The sequence below is a fragment of the Mastomys coucha genome, unplaced genomic scaffold (genome assembly GCF_008632895.1).
Source record: "Mastomys coucha isolate ucsf_1 unplaced genomic scaffold, UCSF_Mcou_1 pScaffold22, whole genome shotgun sequence".
NCBI classification, from domain to species: domain Eukaryota; kingdom Metazoa; phylum Chordata; class Mammalia; order Rodentia; family Muridae; genus Mastomys; species Mastomys coucha.
The window spans coordinates 66,032,645-66,052,470 of record NW_022196905.1 but is presented as its reverse complement, the minus strand read 5'-3'; the positions used below and the strand labels follow the sequence as shown (position 1 = coordinate 66,052,470).

Sequence of the window (19,826 nt, the reverse complement as noted above, 5' to 3'; positions counted from 1 at the left end):
AGGTTTTCCTGTGTAGCCTTGGCTATCCTAGAATCCCAGTCTGTAATCTATAGACCAGGCTGGCCTCAAACTCTCAGAGGCCTGTCTCTGCCTCCTGAGTGCTGGGACTAAAGGTGTCCATCATTACTACCTGGTTCATACCGATATTTATTTTTATTTTTTTTTTTGCTATAAAATCTCAGGTTTGAAATTTAGTATAATCTAATCTGATTCATCAGTTACTATGTGCCTGTCACCTGCATCCATGTGCTCACCTGTATGTGCAGTGTTGAGGCCAGAGGTCAGCGTAGGGTGTCTTCATCTGTTGCTCCTCCTTCTCCCTTTGCTTCTTCAGTCAGGCCCTCTCACTTCCGTCCTGGCCATCGAGCTTCTGTAGTTGGACAGTGTCGGAGTCCGGGGCAGACGTAATCTGCCATAGTGTGCTTGCGGAGGTCTGTTCTCTTCTACTCCATGCGATCCTGGGGTAGAGGTCAGGTTGGTAGGCCGCCACTCAAGCACCTTTGTACACTGAGCCATCTCACTGGCCCTTAATTACATTTTTAAATGGATGTCCTATATGTGTACTGTATGAGCCGAGTAAGACAGTTATGTCAAATTGACTTGTCTTTTTTTTTCCCCTAAGAGAGTATTAAAGTGAAGACAGGAGAATGTACATTGTACATTCTGGAGACAGGAGAAGATACAGTGTAACTGGACTTCAGCCAAAGAGTGGACATTATTTATTTCTCTGTTGTTGGTGGCTTATTGGCTAGACCACTGACCATACAATTAAGTAGAAATGTGATCGGTGGAGTGAGTCATCTCTGTAAAGGTTCATGAGTCAAAAGCTGGTGACAGGTGGATGCAAACTTCTAGGGTGACGCTTAAAAGTGTGTTTCTCTCTCTCTCTCTCCCTCTCTTTCTCTCTCTCTCTTTCTCACACACACATACACACACACACACACACACACACACACACACTAAATGATCACTGTGTCTATCAAATGCTTGGGTGAAATGAATTTTGTGGGGTTAACTTACTGAAAATAGCAGCTGTGGCGGAAATGTCAAAGGCTACATGCTGTTTTGATGGGGCAGGATGTAAAAGTCACATACATATATGGGCTCACAATCCATCTGCGCCATTACAGGGATGGGGGAGCCGTGGCTGACTACAGACAATAAGCTCAGTGTGGACTTAGAAAGCAAAGTGACTCCCGTGTTCACAGAATGGTAACCTGGACTAAGGGGAGGGTGCTGTACAAGGTCGGTATCCGGCACGGTGTGGTGGTAACATCTCCAAATGGGCCAGAAAACAGAAGACCAAGTGTTGGTAAGGAGACAAGCCAGGTTAAACCCTCATCCGTTGCTGTGGAAGTGTAGGATGGTGCAGCTTGCTGCTGCAGGGAACCAGTTCAGAGTTTCCTAAACCAGCTTACCATGCACGGAGCGCCCATCCGCACCTCCTTCCCCCATAACCCCATTCCTAGGTGTTCACGTCAAAGAAGTCACAACGGTTATTCACAAATACTTTGGACAGTGGGCAGCAAATGTAGTTAGCAAGGTGCTAACTCATTGGCATGGCTGTTAGCGAAAGAGAAGTAACATGTGGCTAGGATGCCGAGATGAAAATGTCAGGCACCCCAGGCAGGAATGTGTTTGAGCACAGCCTTAGTGGGAAACTTTGTGGGATGGCTTCAAAAAAAACCAGAGTGTGTGTCGAGAAGGAAGTATATTGGTTTGGGGAAGAGGTATGTACTCTTGTTGGAAATAGCTTGGCTGTCCATTTAGAGGTGTGGGTTTTTACCTTAGTTCAACACATTGTGTCACTAAATAGAAATTAGTTAAACAAAAATGCTATTGAAAGTCTAGCCTTTCCAACAAATGGTGCTGAGACACCTGATTCCCACATCATAAGGATGGATTTGAACTCCTCCTCCCTCATACTATTCATTAACTAAATGTGAGTGGGTGATCTCAGTGTGAAATATTGAAATTCCTAGGGGGAAGAAGTTGTAATGACCATGTGCCAGGGAAAGCCATTTTGACTAAGACCCAAACCACAAGGAACAGAAAAATTGGTAAATTGGTTTTCATTGAAATGAAAGATGGTTGTGCAGCAAAGGATACTATTAAAGTGGAAAGATGACTCACTAAATGAGAAGCAGCATTTGCAAGCCATCACTCAGAAGGACTTGGGTCTAGAAGATAAAGGACTTACTTAGGTTCAAGCCAGACTGGGTCCTAGTGTGGGTTCCTAGAGACAGGAGTGGGCACAGGTTCACACCCCTAACCAAGAAGCTATACACGACTGATATTTGCTTGTAAAGGAAATAGTCATCTCCTCCAATGGAGTCTCACTTGTATGTTACCCATACTTCTGTGCAGACCCCATGCTCAGGAGTAGATGGTCAATATAGAATGAACTCAATGGTTTTTTTGGTTTTTTGGTTTTTCTTGGTCTTTCAAGACAGGGTTTCTTTGTATAGCTCTGGCTGTCCTGGAACTCACTCTGTAGACCAGGCTGGCCTTGAACTCAGAAATCCGCCTGCCTCTGCCTCCCAAGTGCTGGGATTAAAGGCGTGTGCCACTACTGCCCGGCCCTTCAATGGTATTTTTGAAGACTTTTTGACTCATATTATTTTGTTTGGACATTTTCTAAAAAAATTGGTCTTTTGCTTGTTTACTTTATTTCTGATTTTATGTCTTTGTGGTATTGTGTGGGCACGTGTTTCATTTTTCTAAATTTTTATTTTATTTTTTTTGAAGTGAGAAGGAAAGGGCTCGGCGTTAAATGGATAGGGAGGAACTGGTGGAGGGAAAAAACATCACAACACATTGTATGAAAAAGTCATTTTCAGTAAAAGAGGCAGCTGGGTATGATGGCACACACCTTAATCCCATCACTCGGGAGGCAGAAGCAGGCAGATCTTTGTGAGTTCGACACCAGCATGGTCTGCAAAATGAGCTCTAGGACAGCCAGGGCTGTTAGGAAACAAAAGATAAGTCACGGAACCTAAAATGATTAGTAAATTCCATGGCAGAAGAGTTCTTAGTAAAAGCTGTCAAAAGATGAGTTGAGTGGAATATTCAGAGATTTCTAGTCTTGTGATAGAATTGATAATTGAAATCCCCACCTCCCTCTTCAATTTTCTTCAGCAAGGCTGCAGTCATTCCTCAGTTCTTTTCTTTTAATAAAGTCTGCAGGGCTTTACTTTTCTGTCAAGCTTGTCTTTTTTTTTTTTTTTTAAGAAGCACACAAGTACTTATTGCAGGCTAGTGAGCCTACTTACATTTCCTTTCTACTCCTTCTTGTTAGGGCGTCATGCCGGTAACAGCCAAAGATGTGCCTAGCCTCAGAGTTGAACAGGCTCTCTTGCTTTTCCCAGTTTTCATGCATATGTCTGGTGTACATGTATGTGTCTGTTCATGTTTGTGTATGTGGGCACATGTCTGTGGGGGCAGGTGCATGTGGGGCTGGTTTGGGGATCATTCTTGATTGCTCTTCCACCTTATTCATTGAAACAGGGTCTCTCAATCAAACCCAGAGCTTGCCGATATGGCTAGCCTAAATAGTCGGCCCGCTCTGGCGATCTCTTGTCTCCCTTCTCCAGGCGGGGCTTACTAGCAGACTGCCATCCCCACCTGCATTTACTTTGGTTCTAGGGATTGGCGCTCCATTCCTTGCATCGCCTCTTACCCCCTGAAGCATCACTCTAGCCACTCGAAAAGGCGTTCTCTTCTTTGTAGTCATCAGGCAGCTCAAAGTCTCCCCGCCCCCCCCCACTTTCATACCTGCCACTGTATCCCATCTTGTCCCACCTATCATTCTAGGTTGCTTTTATTCGATTGTTGACCTATGGGTCACTTGCGATATCCTGACTTTTCTCTTCTTGCCAGTGGCTTCTGTGGCCCCAGCATCCTTGTCTTGGTTAATGTGTGGGGAGGCAGAGTAAGTGGCTAGGATAGGTGATGTGTTTGGTCTCTTCTCCTTCTTTCCTTCCCCACTGCTTCCCCAGTGCCTGGCTTTTTACCTGGGTGCTGGGGATCTGAACTCAGGCCTTCATGCTTGTGCAGGACGCACTTTACCAACTGAGCCAGCTCCCCAGCCCCTCTTCTCGCTTTAAAACACATTTTCCGCAGATACGGTGGTACTTATCTGTAGTTCCAGCCCTTAAAAGGCAGCGGGATCGCTACACATTTGAGGCCGGCCCAGGCCACACGGCCAGACCCTGTCTCCAAATATTTAAAAGAAAAAAAAAAACCAACCCAACCAAACAACAAGAAAACTACCCCTTACAAACAACAACAGCAACAAAATCATATTTTTGAAACAGATACAATTTAAAGACGGGCTGTGAGTTGGACGATGTGAATCGCTGTGTGGATGTTGCTTAGGTCCGTTCTGCTTGTGTTGTTTAGAGTCATTTGTTCAGAACATTTTGTCTGGGCACTTTTTGCTTTCCTTACCTTTGAGTATCTAGACATATCTACAGATAATTTTGGTGACTCTCTTTCTTAGACATATTTGTTGTGATATGATTTCAGTGTTCTTTATGGACGAATAAACGCGGCAAATCTTTTGAGAGGAACTTGGAGATACCACGTGCCTTACTTGGGGTAATGTCTCGTGCTGTGAAGAGATATTGAGCACAACTCAAAGAAAACACTGACTTGGGGCTGGCTTACATTCAGAGGTTCAGTCCATTGCCACCACGGCAGGCAGCACACAGGCGGACAATGGTGCTAGAGAAGGAGATGAGAACTCTACCCGTGGATTGGCAGGCACCAGGAAGAGAGACACCGGGCCTGGCTTGATCATTTGAAACCTCAAAGCACAGCCCCCCCAGTGACGAACCTCCTCCAAGACCACATCTCCTGATAGTACCACCCTCTATGAGACTATGGGGGGGCATTTTCATTTGTACAATTGCATTGTGATTCTCTGCTTTTACTCATAAATATTTCATCATGTATCATTCCAAATAAAAAAACAACAACTCAAAAACAAGACAAAGCAACAACAAACAAGGATCCCCTCGAGTGATGTGGAGCAATGATCTGAGCCTGAGCAGTACTGATATCCTGGGTTTCCTTCTCTGGGTAGAGATGTTTTATACAGAACAGGGTCGCACAGGTGAGGCTGACAGACTGTGGTCACACTCAGTCTGCTGGCAGAATCAAGATGGTATTTTCAGGAATTATTAAGATAGGAAGAGGTTGCTCAGCCTGAACCTCCCTCTTTCTCAGATCTGAGCTCAAGCTGGCAGAACAAGCGGAGAACAAGGTCACCCACTCTCTTGAAAACCAAGTTCAACTGGGCGCAGTCTTAACCTCAACACCTTCATGTAGCAGTGGGTGTCTCAGGGGTGTGTAGTGTGTATTTAAACCTACCAAGAGCCAGGGAAGGCCTTCTATACCAACCTTGTACTCCATCCAGTGTTCCCCTTCATCATTTAGGCAGTTCTTCCAAGGCTCTCCCCATACCCTTCCTGTTATGTTCTCACTGGGTTGGATAAGTTGGGTCACTATCAGTCCATCTCTGTCGTAGGAGAACAGGAGTACCAGGCTTACTTACTTTAGCTCTCTAGTGCTTTATCTTGATGGGTCTGAAGGACCTAGTCACACATCTATCATCTGATACCCGAACATGAAAAATGAAAAAGTAAACCCATTTCTTTAATCAGAGTAAGAGTGGAGGCGCTGTGGCTAGCCAGCCAGCAGCATTCTTCTGGAATGCTCTGTGCACATCTTCTTCATTCCTTAATTGAGAAGAGAAGCTGCACATTTGTCATGAAGCCAGCCTCCTAATTATTCTGTCTTTTGAATAGAATCCATCCCATTCTTCTTCGGTGGAGTTCACCAAATTTCTGATTTAATAGGATGAATTGTCTCTCCTGCTCTGCAGCTGCCATCCTGGGACGCATTTCTCATTTTGTTCTTGGATCATGGCCACTGCTTCTTGTGTATCTTGCTCGAATCAAGCTTTATTCTTTTCCACTCTAGCTTTGCTGAAGGACACCTTCAAGCAAATGGATTTATTCTGCCTTCTTCCTCGATTGACGGTTTAGATAGAAAAGTCTATGCTCAAATAATTTCTTGAGGCTCTGTCCTCTGCAACTGTCTGGTTTTCTTTCCTTCCTTCCTTCCTCCCTCCCTCCCTTCCTTCCTTCCTTCCTTCCTTCCTTCCTTCCTTCCTTTCTTTCAAAGACTTATTTTTATTTTATGTGTATTATGGGTGTTTTGCCTGCTTGTGTGTCTGTGCACTATGGGTGTATAGTGCCTGTGGAGGCCAGGAGAGGGAGTAGGATCCTCTAGGATTGGAGTTACAGGTGCTGGTCCTCTGGAAGAGCAAGCCAGTGTGTACATTGAAATTGTACTTGTGACCCTCCCCGCTTTCTTAGACTACTTAGGGGTACCTGTTTCTGATTACTGTGAACATTCTCAGATGCCTTACCTTCATGGTCATCTGACTTCCTGTCTGACTTCCTACCTCTTCCTTACTACTGGCCCTGTAATCTGGTTGATTTTGCTGGTCTGTGGTTGGCCTGGAGGATACCCTTGACCTAGGTGACAGCTGCATCCTGAGTCCGTTCCCGAGCCGGGAAGAGTTCAGGTGTGTAAGGGCTCTCCTCAGCCTAGAGGCACAGTGTTGACTGATGCTTAGTCATTTCTATGTGTTTTGTTTACCTGGCGTGTGATTGCTTCTCTGTGTGACACACAGAAGCATGCCGGGAGCTGGGCTTTCTTGGATTCATACACTGACTGGCCTTTGAATGGTGAACAAACCCACGGCACTTGGAGCAGTTGTGGTTGTAGTGTGTGGCTATATTTATAAAGAAGAAAGTAAGAAACGGAAAAAAAAAATTGCTGTTCAAAACTGTTAGATGCCGAGATCAGACTAGCTCTGTGTTATGGTACTTTTCTGTTGCTGTGATAAAATAACATGACGTTCGGAGGGGAGAGTTTAATTTGGCCAACCATTCCAGAAGGAGAGTTCTTAGTGGCAGGGAAAGACTGGCATGGCAACCCAAAGTCCGCCGATAACATTTCATCCAAGCATGGACTGAAGACAGGCTGCGAAGTGAGGGGAGACTGTAACTTTCCAAAGCCCGCCCCCAGTGACTCACTTCCGCCCGAAAGGCCCCCCCTCTTAAAGGTTCCATAACTTTCTAGAACAGTGCTACTAACCATGTGTTTGATTAATATGACCCTATGGAGTCATCGTTTTTTAGTTTCTCAGGTTAAAAATCTTAAGTCATTAGAAGGTCTCGTAGGCTCATCCTCATTCTCTTAAATGATGTAGTATCTTCTTTTTACCATCTCTGCTGCTACCATCCTGGTGCCAGGCACTCGCTCGCTCTGCCTGCCTGGACCGCATCCATAGCACTTTGGGAGGGCACTACTCATGCTGTTGGTAGATTCATCTGAGGGTATTCCGTTTGCAGTGTTCTTTCTCCTCCAGGGTCCTTATAACAGGCAGCACAGAGACACTAAACAGCACACAGAGAGCAAGGCAGTATGTGCTCCAGTTCTCCCTCAGGTGAACCTTGAGAATTAAGGTCGTTTAGGTTGATTTACCTTTAAGGCATATGAGAACTTATTAATTATATAATTATATATTTAATATACATTTATACATAATATAGTATATATTAATATAACCATTATTACATAACACATACAACTATACATGTTTTTATTAGTTATATAATAAAATGTATTTTATGTCTACATATAATTATATATTAGTTATAATATATTACATATATTTTTATTTTTATTTTTTTGAGGAAAGATCTTTCTTTGTAGCCCTGGCCATCCTGGAACTTGCTATGTGGACCAGGCAGACCTCAAACTCAGAGATTCTCCCATGTAAAGGTGTGTGCCACATGCCCAGCTGAAGTCATTACCCTTAATTGCAGTCCATGAGTGTTATTGACTTCAGGATTCCAAGAGCCCTGTACACTTCACCAGTGGGTCATTTGAGCAGCGCTGCCCAAGAACAGCTGCCAGGCCTGTGCGTTTTCAGGAACAGCCTGCATCGTGGGGCTGACTGAATCAGGGAGCAGGTTCTTATGCCAAAGGGCAAGAGCCGTGCTAACATTTCATCACACAGAACCTCCTGACTGCAGGTCTGCCTGCCATGATGTTTCCTTCTGTCCCTGTCCTCAGCCTTCCAGCAGTTGAGCCTGCGCCTGGCCGCCGGGTCATGACACTGCCTCTCCATGCTAGAATGCTCTTAACCTCACCTCAAGCATCACCTTTCCTGTAAGATTGACTGCAGCTCCTTCTTGGCTATGGTTCTTTCCAGTTTTCGTCTTTTTTTTTCCTCAGTGTCTTAAGCTCCAGTTACTTACCTATAATTCCTTGTCTTCTGCCCTCAAAGTGCTAGCTACAGGACATCTAGGGGTTCTTCGTTCCTTGTGCCCTTGCTACATCTCCATTGCTGTGGCAGCGCCTGACACCTAGCTGATGTTACATATGTGTATGTGTGAGGTTTGAATAAGACAGGCGTGTGCTCTCCACACGTGCTGGATAAGACGTGTGTGGGTCAGACCCGGTGAGCTGACTCTGATGGAGTCAGTGGAAGTTCTAGTGTTGAGTGAGGGAGGGGATGAAGAAAGCCTAGGCTGAGTGTACACACGTGCTTCCTTTTATCAACTTGACCGAAAGGTAGACACACCTGGGGAGAAGGAATCGGAACTGAAGAATTGCCTCCATCAGATTGGCCTGTACTTCCACTGGGCTCTGGGACATTGTCTTGATTTCTGATCGGTGTGGGAGGACCCAGCCCACTATGGGTGGTGTGCCATTCCTGAGCTGGTGAGTCTGGTCTATATAAGAAAGGTAGGCTAGCCTGGGGCAGTCCATGCCATTAGTCTCAGCACTTGGGAGGCAGAGACAGCCAGGCAGTTTCAGGACACGCAGAGGTAGACCATGAACCTGGGAACCAGGAGTCTCTGCTTCAGTTCCTGCTCTGCCCTTCCTCAGTGACTGCGTACAAAATGGAAGATGCGATAAACTTTTCCCTCTGAGTTGCTTTTGCTTAGTGTTTTGTTGCAGTAATAGAAACCAAACTAGGACAAATGCCTTCCCAGAATGGCTAGCCTTGTTTTTCAAATCCTCTTGGCTAGAACATGGTCATACTGTTACAACCAGTTCGAGACCAAGCTGGGAAATGTAACATTTGGGTAGACAACCATGTGTATAGCAGAAACTCCAATGTCCTATTGCTTCGGAAGGGAGAGTGGGTGTCAGTATAATTTGGTATGTGGTGATTTAAATCTGTGAATACTCAGTGTTTCCTCTGTGTTGTGTCTTTAAAAATATTCATACCACCACCAAAACTTCTTTAGAAGGTCCTTTTTTGGTGTGTGTGTGTGTGTGTGTGTGTGTGTATGCATGTATGTGTGAATATGAATGTTGGCGCACACCTGCCATGGTATGCAGAGTGCGTGAGAACATTTTCAGGTGTTGCTTCTTGTCTCTATCTTTGTGTATTTAGAGACAGGGTTCTCTGTTCTACTGCATACAGCAGACTACCTAGTCCATGGCCTCTGGGAGAACAAACTCTCCTGGTTTTGCCAGGATCCCCTTTGTCCATAGGAACTCAGATGCTTATGCTATGTGTTCAACTTTAAGATGAGTTTAGAGATTTGAGCTCAGGCCCTCAAACATTTGGAGCAAGCACTTCCACCCACAGAGCCATGGCTCTAGCTGTTAGCATCTCCATTTGATAAGTACAGATTTTACAAGTTGCTAACTAATGGTAAGACTAGTTAGTGTTAGATTGTTGCATTGACTTTAAAATACAAGTTTTACAAAATTTGAAACAGTGTTTCTCTCTTGCTTGAATGGCAGTCCAAGATGTAAACATGACTTGTTAAGATAGGGTGGAGCTGGACCTGGTGGCGCAAGCCTTTAATCCCAGCATTCTGGAGGCAGTGGCAGGCAGATCTCTGAGGACTAGTCTTAGCAGAGTGTGCAGTCTGAGATCCAGGACAGCCAGGGCTACACAAAGAAAGCCTGTTTTGAAAGTGAACAAACAAAAAAGATGGGTGGAGACAGATGAAATTTGAGGCAGCTGAGGTGAGGGGCCCCAGCTTCTTTGTGAGCCTCAGCATAGACTGTGTGTCTTATTGTATGGTTAATGAGATGATTTTTAGGTAACAGCCCTATCTAAATGTCAAGAAGAAGGAAATGAGCTCACAGACTTTTTTTTTTAATCTGAAGAAAATATGTAGAAATTTGAATAAACTTTAAAAAATCACCCCCTTTAAAAGGATCCTCCAGCATTGTCAGGTTTTGGTGAGTTTTGAAGTTCATCACATATGATTTACAAATCAAGGATGCTATCACTCAACTTTCTCTCTTGAGTTTTTTTGAGGGGGGTTGCATTTATGTGAGGAAACTCAGACCCCTCTCCCACTGTCAACTCCCCCCACCCCCCACACAACCAACACCTTGTGCCACTCTTTCTGTCTCTCCCTGATGGATCTCCTCACCAGTTTTCTCCCCATTGTTGTGTTAGGGGAGGATTTTACTTTGCTTAGTAGTTGACCTTTCTGTGGTGTCTGTACTGCTGTGTGAAAAACCACCCAGAAGTGGTGGTTTGAAACAAAAACAGTCATTTATTTTGCTCACAGCTAAGGGGTTTGCCTCAGCTCAGCCAGGCCTTCCCTCTCTTAGATTCTCTTTGAGGCTGGCTGCCTGCAAGACAAGCCTGGGGCTTTCACATGGCAGTGGCTTGGAAAGCTTCACACAGCTGGGATTCTTGAGCAGTCCCTTCACGTGGTCCCTATACTGGGTGACATCAGAAGAGCAGGACTCAGCTCTAACCTCATTTACAGCTTACACCTTGTTGTTTGTGGGGCAGTCACAAAGACTGCAGGGGTGAAGGGGCGGGGACGTGGGTCCACCCTCCTTCCCAGGAGCAGCAGAGAATTTGCAGACCTATTTTAAAACCACTGCCTGGCTCTTCCTCTGTTCTTTGTTCAAATTAGACCAGCCAGTACTGGAGTCATCCAGTTCCTTTTGCTGTGCCACCTAACTCTGGGGACTTTGGTGGGTAGAAACGTTGGTATTATGTATGTGCCTTTGCTTTATTTAAAAAAATTTCCTCCATGATTTAAAAATCTCTCTGAGGCAGATGCGGTGGTGTACTTCTGGGAATCTTAGCACTCAGGAAGTTGCAGCAAGAGGCATGTGAGTTTGAGACCAGCATATCAAGATGCTGTGTTTAATTAAGAAAAAAAAAAAGCTAGGTATGGTGGCACATTTATAAGGCTAAGATGGGAAGATGGTAAATTTGAGGTCAGCCTAAAGTGCACATTGAGATCCTGTTTCAAGAAAATGATCAAACAAAACGAATGTATTTCATGAAAACATAATGATTGGGCTGCAAGTGGCTCAGTAGGTAAAGGCCATGACAGCCTCAATTCCATCCACAGGACCCACATAATGGAAGACAAGAACCAACCTCTGCAAGTCGTCCTCTGACCTTCACATGTGTGCCATGGCACATGCATGCCCCATACACATATGTGCACACCCATAAAATAAAGTAAAAATAAGTTAAATTAAAAAAAAATAGTTACATAAGTAATTATGGAGGCACCATGTGATATTTCCCCGTGTATTTCATGCATAGTGGTCAGTTCAGGCTAATGTATATCCATCAGCTTAAACATGTAATTTCTTTGCATTGAGGTCATTCAAAGCCTTATTAACTATTTTCACCACAGTTTTTAATAAATTTAATTCTCTTCAGTATTTCCAGTTTCTAGTTGGCATTAATACTTGGCTCAAATCTTGTAGGGATCCGAATCCCCTCTTTTTAACCACTGTTAAGAATCCACTGAATTTATTAATCTACTCTCTGACACTGAAAACTCTGTGCACCTGTCGTCTTAATTGGTCATCTCCGGCTCTCAGTCTCTCCCTCCCTTGTCATTCCCATCCATTTAGGACATCCGGAACAGAACATCACCTGTCTTACAGTCAATCTTCCCTTCCCCCGGTATCTGGCACTTCAGTGTAGCTTTCTAAAACTTGATGACCAGTCCTGCTGTCCTGACTGCAAGTTCTCTTGACACTATTGGTCCTGATTCCCATTATGATTTGGTTCTAGGAAGATCAGGTCTCAGCTCTCACCATTTTCTACTAAGGCATGATATGATGTTGCCCTATGGGATTTCTCATCGTGCTTCCTGTTCCTCTGGAAGCCACGCTGCCTCTGCTTTCTGAGTGTGTGTCTGTGTTTGTGCACACTGTGCTTGTTTAAAAGTACTTCTGGGAAGGCAACTATGCTCACCTCTGCCACCAGTATTCCACACAACCCTTTCTTTGTATTGTATGTCACGTAATTTCTTACTGTGTAGGTGGGAACTATTGGCAATTTCATATCTCCTCCTTTTACAAATAGCAACATTGTGGTAAATAGAGTGAGAAGCTTTCATTATTTGAAAAGATCCCTGTAATTAGACTCAATGTAGGATGGGGTTTGAATTTGGTCATTATTGCAAGTCAAAGGTTTTAAGTCCTGCTTCACTTTTAGGTAAAGACACATAGATACATATCCTTAATGCGGTGTGTAGTGTGTCTGGGTGTGCAGGCACTTGTGTGTTTTCACTGTTACACATATGCTCTAAATATAGTGTGTGTGTGTGTGTGTGTATGATATTTTTATTTATGGTTTTTTTTGGGGGGGCAGCCTGCACAGCCCCCTGTTGGCTTCTTGGCTTCTTCCCATGGTTTGCCTGGGTCGTCTTCTGCATGTTAGGGTCCAGCTGCTCACCTCCCTGCTTGGCTTGCCTCTTGCTGCTCATCTCTTGGATGTCACAGCTTTTATTTAACTGCTTGCTCTACAGCCTTTGATTTTTTTTTTTTTTTTAAATTAGACACATGTAACTAATTTGTTGGCTTTCTTTGTTATTCTATTCTCTAAAATTCTTTGAGGCTCTCTATATAACTTAATGTCTTTGAACATGTAAACAGTAATTAACTTATGAAGAGGCTGACATTTTTGTCACTGTGATTTATGAAGCTTCTTAGTTTCACAGGCCTGTCTTTCTTCCTCTTTCCCTCCCTCCCTCCTTCCTTTCCTCCCTCCTCTCCCTCATTGTATACAACAACTTTATTGAGGTATAATTCACGTACCATAACGTCCACCCTTTAAAAGTATGTGATCCAGGGCTGGAGAGATGGCTGAGCATTTAAGAACACCTTGTTTGGGGATCCCAGCACCCGGATGACATCTCAAGCCTTTGTTAAGTTCAGTTCTAGTGGTTCTCACACCCTCATCTCAGCTCCCTTGGGCATGGCATGGATGTGGTGCATATGCAGGATAACCCTCTCTCACACAAAACTAGCTAACAGTTTTAAAGAGCATGTTACAGAATAGGTCTCGGCATGTTTACAGCATTGTGCAATGTTACCCCTCAATCTGAAAACATTTTAGAACAGTCTTATCACCCCTAAAAGGAATTCCTTTCTCATTAGCAGTCATGTCTCCTACTAATGTCTGGCCTGTGCTGTGCTTCTACAGGTTGAGTCTCCCGGCTTTCTTCATATCCTTAGTATATTTATCTACTAGGCAGATGCTCATTTGGATTATGTTAGAGTTCGACAGAGTGACTAAACTGTGAACGTGTGTGTGTGTGTGTGTGTGTGTGTGTGTGTGTGTGTGTGTGTGTGTGTGTGTAAGGCCAGACAGACAGGAGAGATCTTACGTTTTAAACAGTTGGCTCCATGGTTGTAGAGACTTGGCAGGTCTGAAGTCTGCAGAGTAGACTGGCAGTCTGGGGACTCAGAAAAGAGTTGCAATTTGGTTTGCTGGCAAAGTTTACCAGTCTTGGGAGAGATCGGTGTTTTTTTTCCAGTCAGGTATTCACCTGGCAGGATGACTCTCACCCACAGTTTGGAAGCTGTTGGGTTTTGTGCGTTGGTTTGTTTTGAGATGAGGGCCCTGTATCTTGTCTAGGCTGGCCTTCCATGCTCTTGACTCAGCCTTCGGAGGAATTGGGATTACTCACAGACACCACTGTGCCTGGCCTGGAGTGCAGTTTGTTCTCCTTTGTTCATCTCCTAACGTAAATATTAATCTCGTATTAAAAATGTGTCCCGTCACCTTGGCACCATGCCTAGCCAAAGCTTGACAACATAAAATCAGCCACCACACAGATATTTATTCAGAGTTAGTTTAAAAGAGAAAAATTGGAAGATGTAATGGCACAGAAGATGCCTTTGTCCCCTCACCCCTCCAGGAAGAAGCTTCAACCACGGGCCAGCCTCATCCCTTTCTGGCTTTCTGGTTATCTGTTAGATGCACTGTTTAAATTTGGAGTGCTTCCCACCTAATCAAGCTGCCACAGTCCCAATCAGAGACTAACCTAACCAGACACTTCCAGGTGTGCCTGGTGACTCATCTCCTAGGTGATTTTTAAGTCCTGTCAAATCGACACCCACACTAGCCAGATTATCTGGAAACACTTGGCTTCCAGGATAGCACACAGCCAAGGTTTGCCTCAGACCCTCACTTGCCTGTGCTCAGCTTTCTTTCACAGTTCTTGTTCTTTATCTTGTCCTTGATGCCCCAGGACTTGATTCCTAGACCTCCTGTCCATCTAAAGTATTGTCTTTTTGACAGTCAATGTGGAGGGATATTCTCAGTTGTTCCCTCCTGTAGATCAGCCTGGGACTCCTAGCTGGCTTTAGCTTGTTATAACCAGGCCAGCACAATCCAATTATGTCAGTATTCACTATGTCAATGGAATGAAGCACTCGCACAGACCATCTCCCAGAAAATGGCAACACTGAAACAAAGGTCACTTGACCAAGACTCATCTCATCTTTCATGAGTAACACTTACAAATCCTTTACTAAGTTTTTATCTTGGTTGTGTGTGTATTATGCACATATGCCTGCAAATGCACTCGTGTATACTCTTATAAGGAGGCCAGAAGCCAATATTGGATGCCTTTCCCAGTTGCTCTCAATCTTATTTTTTGAGACAGGATCGATCTCTCACAGAACCCCCTGCTCACCACTTTGGCTACGCTGGCCTGCCAGACCTGTCTGTCTCCACCACCCCTCTCCCCCGGAACTAGGATTAGAACGGAATTAGAGCCACAGTGCCCAGCTGTTTTATGTAGCTGTCTCTCCAGCTCCCTCATTTGTGTTTTTTATCACCATTCCAATCCCCCCCTCCAGGAACAGCTTTCTTAGAAAGCAGATGTTTTTACCTTCACACCTTTGGTCAGAAACTCACTAGGGCCACTTGTCTTGGAGTTAAACCCTGGCTGGCCTTTTCTTTTCATCGGCTCCCGCACAGGACACAGGTGAGTGACTGTTCCTTGCTCACACTGTCTGGTGCTGGTGAACCACCCCAGCCCTATCATTGCTCGCCTGTGACGGAACTTGGTTACTTCTTTCCTTTCTCTGGGGGATACCCAGAGTCGTTGAAGATTGCAGTCTATATTTAGCTTAACAAACGATGGAGGGAGGGGTTGAGTGTGGGCTGTTTTCTTCCAGTGCTCGCCTTAGAGGTGTGAACTTAGCAGGAGGCTATCAGACCGTAGACGAGAAGAGCTGGCCTGCCAGAGTGGGGTTTCCCCCTCCTCCCTCCTTTCTCTCCCTCCCTCCCTCTTTCCCTTCCCTTATTCTTACCTTAAGGTACTTTTGTAGAAAATCATGATTTGGGGCCAGGGAGGCGACTGAGCTGCTAAGGGCACTTGCTGTCAAGCCCCAGGGTTTGAGTTGGATCCTCCAAACCTCCTTGGTGGGAGGAGAGAAACTCCCTCCCTGACTACTGCATCAGTGCCATGTCATGCACAGGACTTGACCCCCAGTACATACATACATACATGCAAACACAAATGTAAAACCCAAAAACAGAAACCCAGTAACTCCTACAGAGTGGAATGTTATCCTGTTCTAAGTTTTAAGCCGTTTGGATACTCCTTTTTGTGACAGTCACCGTGGTAGGCATTACAACAGGGAACAGGTTATCTAAGGTTGCCCATGGAGACCCTCTCTTCCTGCAAAGCTTGCTTGCATTCGGTTACTTCACAGGAAGAGAGGAGCCGCTTTAAAATACACCGTTTTCTGGGAGATTTTTGGGTTGCATCTCAGCATGGAAGAAAAGCTACACAAAGGCGCTGGCTTTTCAGCATTGAAGATTTCAAGCAAGCTCAGCTCCCATGCCCACTCTGCTGCTTAACGCAATTCAAAGGCAGGCAGATGGAAATGTAGGGCATTGTTAATAGTCAGTATTCATCTGATCGAGTAGAATGTTAGCAAGATGCTGAATGTTTTTCAAGTTAGTATCATCACGGGCAGGATTTGTCTAAGCAACAAGTGATTACTGAGCCATGGGAGCAGGGAGCTGTGTCTGTGACCGTAAATAGCTGCCCTTGGCTGTCCTGGGAGCTTCTGCTTCATCAGGTGGACAAGTGTAGACCTTGGATTTAGAGTGCAAAGTCAGGTCATGGAGAGCATCGCAGGCAGTGGTTAGCTTGAGTTGGGTGATAGCATCTGCCGTGGTCTGGATGCAGGGAAGGGGCATCACACAGGCAGGCAGGCTATCTGGGAATTTGTTCTCCCTAGAAGGCTGGGGTGGCCAGAGCAAGGAATAGAGCTCATGTATTTTCCTCGTGTATGTGGAACATGAAGCCGACAGGGTGCTGAGCATGGTCTTGAGCCAGATGAGACACTGGCAGCGACTGAAGTAGCAGCATATGTGGGGTGGAGTGATCAGATGCTACTCTAAGAAGGAGTGTGTGTCTGGGGGACTCAGCCTTGGGCCTTTGCAGTTGGAAGAACCACAGTTGGCTTGCACATTGTGTATCGTGGTAGATTTTTATCTTTCACATTTCTGGTAAATGGCGATTATTAGGAAGTTGAACCAATTGTATGTGGAAAGTGGTGTTTTTGTTTGTTTGTTTGTTTTGTTTTTAAAGAAAATTCTCGTTGTTCCTAGTCTTTTTTCTTTTCTTTTTAAAGATTTATTTATTTATTTATTTATTTTATGTATGTGAGCACACTGTAGCTGTATAGAGGGTTGTGAGCCCTCCTGTGGTTGTTGGGAATTGAATTTTAGGACCTCTGCTCACTCTAGTCAACTCCACTTGCTCAGTCTCTGCTCGCTCTGGCCCAGAGATTTATTTATTATTATACATAAGTACATGGTAGCTGTCTTCTGACACAGCAGAAAAGGCCATCAGATCTCATTTCGGGTGGTTGTGAGCCACCATGTGGTTGTTAGGATTTGAACTCAGGACCTTCGAAAGAGCAGTCAGTGCTCTTACCCGCTGAGCCATCTCGCCAGCCCCACTGTGTGGTGTTTTTGAAGGCACCACACTAGGGACGGGCCAAGATTTTGGTATATTAAGAGTTGAGTTTAGGATCATTTAGGTGGGTCCAAATGGATAGCTGCATTTGTGAGGCTGGGTGTTAGATGAGAGGTAGGCCTTGGTCAGAGATACCAGCTCTGTACTGGCATAGCCAGATTTGAATGTCAGCCCTCCAGGATTTGTCACAGAGGGTTAATGTCAGTGGGCAGGAGGGTCATCCTGTCAATCAGAGTTGGAGAAGAAACAAAGCAAGGGTGCCCAGAACTGTAGGACACCAGGAGGGGCTGCCTGGTCCTACACTCCGGAGGCTGAGGCAGCAGGATGGACAACATAGCAAGATCCTGGTCTCATAAAACAAGAAGAACAAAGCTGGGATAGTGTGTGACATTTTGCAACCCAAGTAAAGAAAGTATTTTTAAATATGGAGAGAAACATGGTGCCTTTGAGTGCACTGGAGTCTCACCTCTGAGTTTCATGAACTGAGGAGGGCTTTGAGAATAGTGGTCCTGGGGAGTTCAGGTGGGATGGGGGAAAGAGACGGAGGAGAGGGAAAGACAGCAGAATCCTTTTTTTTTTGAGACATGGCTTCTCTTTGTAGCCCTGGCTCTCCTGGAACTCACTCTGTAGACCAGGCTGGCCTCGAACTCAGAAATCCACCTGCCTCCCAAGTGCTGGGATTAAAGGCATGCACCACCAACAGCCCGCCTGACAGTAGAATTCTAACAGAGACCACTGGAGGGCTTTTATCATAAAGAGACATCAGAGGGCTTTTTAAAAAAAATCATAAACGGAGATAAAAATGTTGAAGTAGCTGAGGGGCTTCCCCCTGCTCCCTTATTGCCGAGGGGATGTTAGACACCATGGGCTTGAGCATGCGTGTGACCCCTCTTTAGGAAGGAAGAAAGAAATGAGAGTTTTGTCACCTTGAAGTGGCCGGTCTCAGCCTTAAACAGTACCTGGGAGATGTTTGTGTTGGCTTGGGAGTTGTGGCTTTGGGATTTGTGTTTCTCTTTCTCCAGTTGGCTTGCTTAGTCTCATTGTGTATCATGATAGATTTTTATCTTTCGCATTTCTGGTAAATGGCGATTATTAGGAAGTTGAACCAATTGTGTGTGGAAAATGCAAAAGACATTTAACTGGGAATGTGTTTCTCAAGGCCCATTGTTTCCCACAGAACGGAAACCGCCAGCTTCTTGCTGCATGGGTGAGGATAAAGTTATTTTGCAAACACAGTACTTTTTTTTTTTAAACTAACATTTTTCATACTGTGATCAAAAGGAATTGCTTTCTGAAAAACAACAGTCTAATAGGACATGTAGACTTTGATCATAAGTAGGGATTTATTGGAAGCCCTTAAAAGAACCCAGTTTCTTTCCACGTCATCTTGTGTTCTAATTGCAGAGATAGTTTGCATCATTAGCTTGGGAAGAAAAATTCTTAAGAAAGTTAGAAATATATGTTTAGTTTTTGTCTGTTTGTTTGTTTTTGAGACATGGTCTCACTATATAGTTCTGCCTGTCCTGGAACTCACTCTGTAGACCAGGTTGGCCTTGAACCTCGAACTCTCTCGTCTTTCCTTGAATGGTGGGATTAAAGGCATACACCACCACACCCAGTTGTATTTTGTTTTTAATAACTTTCAAATATAATAGTTTTAACTAGCCAGAAAGGAGATAAACGTGTAGTCCATTAATGTAGTTTTGTTGCACGATTGTGGCCCCTGAATGGTATAATGATGTAAATATTCACAGAGCACCTATGTGTAACCTGCACAGGGAGTGTATCCGCTAGTGAAGATTGCTCAGTTCATGCTCACCTGTCCTCCTCCCAACTCCCATCTTCACTCTATCCACCCTGGGTGGAGTAAAGTAACAGTGGCTTTTGATACAGACAGTTAAGGGGTTTAATACGTAACCACGAGCAAGCTTGTGTTAGCCAGTGATAACAGTTCCACGAGGAGAGCAAAGTGGAAATAGGGTGTGAGATAGCGGCCCAGTTCACACTGACTTTCTCAGACTCCCTTTTCTCATCTGTTGATGGGGAGGTCACTGCCTCCCAGTTGTGTGGGAAACGCACCCAGCAGAGCATCTGGCATGATGCCCATGGTCAAGTGAGGGATGCATGTCCCCCTCTTTTGTCTGAGTCATCTTGTCTGAGTCATCCAAATCTTCAGGGTAGTGCCAGTAACACACGTCAGGCACAGTGCACTTAAGCCGAGTCCTTGAGTGGATTTGAAGATCTTGATGAAAAACAAAATAACATGTACAAACCGTGAATATGTTGTGCTTGGTGAAATAAACCAGGCCCCCGGAGGGCGGGTAGCTGTGATTCTAGTTGCATGAGGTACATGTAGTCATCACTATACATTGTGACAGTGAGGCTGTAAAAGGCCAGGACAGGGTGATGGGGCCTTGCTGTGTCATAGATACTGAGTTTTGCAACACCAGGAGGGGTCTGGACACAGATGGTGGCAGCGGCTGGACAGCAGTGTGA

The 19,826-nt window shown here is 44.8% G+C and overlaps 1 protein-coding gene across 4 annotated transcripts in view; it reads left to right on the top strand.

The window, feature by feature from the left end:
• The window catches only part of Fryl (FRY like transcription coactivator), a 239,220-nt gene that overhangs the window by 9,342 nt on the left and 210,052 nt on the right, over positions 1–19,826 (top strand). The window lies entirely within an intron of this gene.